The sequence below is a fragment of the Palaemon carinicauda genome, chromosome 15 (genome assembly GCF_036898095.1).
Source record: "Palaemon carinicauda isolate YSFRI2023 chromosome 15, ASM3689809v2, whole genome shotgun sequence".
Lineage (NCBI taxonomy): Eukaryota > Metazoa > Arthropoda > Malacostraca > Decapoda > Palaemonidae > Palaemon > Palaemon carinicauda.
The window spans coordinates 99,128,541-99,130,447 of record NC_090739.1 but is presented as its reverse complement, the minus strand read 5'-3'; positions in this window follow the sequence as shown (position 1 = coordinate 99,130,447).

The window sequence follows — 1,907 nt, the reverse complement described above, 5'->3', positions numbered from 1 at the left end:
CTGGTTGGGATCTCTGGGCATCCTTTTGTGATCTGAGGATCTGTCCAAGGAAAGCACTAGGAAGGCCCTGGAGACCTTCCTCCTCTCGGGCACCCGCACCATTGAGTTTCTGGCCCACCAAGTCTCGAACTTGTGGGCCAATTCGATCTTTAAACGACGTGATGCGGTGGTAGAGAGGTTCCATTCGAAGGTCTCAACCGTCGAAATCAGCAAGCTCAGACACTCTTCCCATATGGAAAAGAGCCTGTTTGAGCCCAAGGATGTGGAACAGGCGGCTGAGAGGTGGAGGAAATCCAATCAGGATTCTCTCCTCCAAAGGGCTTTCACATCGAAGCCCTACAAACCTCCAGCACCTCAACAACAACCTCGCCAGTCCAAGACGACGAAACCGGCAGCGGCATCGAAGACAACGGTGTCCAAACAGCAGCCCTTTCTTGTCAAAGACAGGAGAGGCAAGAATCTTAGGGGGAGCGGCCGAGGCCGGAAACGCTAGGATTGGCAATCCCCCTGCATGTCCACCAGGGGGGGGGGATGCCTACAAAGTTGCGCAATCAGCTGGCAGCAACTCGGGGCCGATTCCTAGACGGTTTCTGTAATCAGTCAAGGGTATCGCATCCCGTTCATAACATCTCTTCCTCCCCTGACAGCGAATCCAGTGTCGATGAGCTCTTATGCCATGGGATTGCAAAGGGGCTAGCCCTACGGGCAGAAGTCGAGACCATGTTAAAGAAGGATGCTCTCCAAGAGGTCGTCGACGGCTCCCCAGGCTTCTTCAGTCAACTCTTTCTTGTAAAGAAGGCGTCTGGAGGCTGGAGACCAGTCATCGACCTCTCAGCTCTGAACAGGTTTGTCAAACAAACTCCGTTCAGCATGGAGACAGCAGACACAGTCAGACTTGCAGTGAGACCACAAGACTTCATGTGTACACTGGATCTGAAGGACGCGTACTTCCAGATCCCAATCCATCCGTCTTCAAGGAAGTACTTAAGATTCAGCCTAGACAACAAGATCTACCAGTTCAAGGTGCTGTGTTTCGGTCTCTCCACAGCACCTCAGGCTTTCACCAGAGTGTTCACCCTGATCTCTTCGTGGGCACACAGGATCGGCATTCGTCTACTTCGTTCTCTGGACGACTGGCTGATCCTGGCAGACTCGGAGTCGACCCTTTTTCGACACCGAGACAAGTTTCTGGGACTTTGCCAAGATCTAGGGATCATGGTAAATCTCGAGAAGTCTTCTCTGCTTCCATCTCAACGACTGGTATATCTAGGCATGATCTTGGACACCAATCTCCGCAAAGCCTTTCCATCAGACGACAGGATAGCAAGGCTGAGGAGGGTCGCAGATCCTTTCCTCAGACGAGAAGAACTCCCAGCCCAATCATGGTTACGTCTCTTCGGTCACCTTTCCTCTCTGGCCCGTCTACAGTAGTTCCAAATGGGCACCTCAGGATGAGATCCCTGCAATGGCGGCTCAAGTCCCGGTGGAATCAAGGTCACGATTCCCCGGACATTTTGGTCCCTATGGGTCCTGCGGAACGGACGGACCTTCAATGGTGGGTGATAGACGAGAACCTCCGAAAGGGAGTGGCTCTTCTCGTCCTCCCTCCGGATTTGATGCTGTTCTCGGACAACTCAAAGAAAGGGTGGGGGGCACACGTTCTGAACCACAGGACCTCAGGCCTATGGTCAGAATCAGAAAAGTGCCTCCACATAAACCTGCTAGAGATGAAGGCTGTCTATCTGGCTCTTCAACAGTTCCAACAGTACCTGGCGGGTTACTCCGTGGTGGTGATGAGCGACAACACCACGGTAGTGGCTTACATCAACAAGCAGAGAGGTACCTTCTCACAACAGCTATCCCATCTTGCAGTAGAGATACTGAGATGGACCGAAGTCCACTCGATT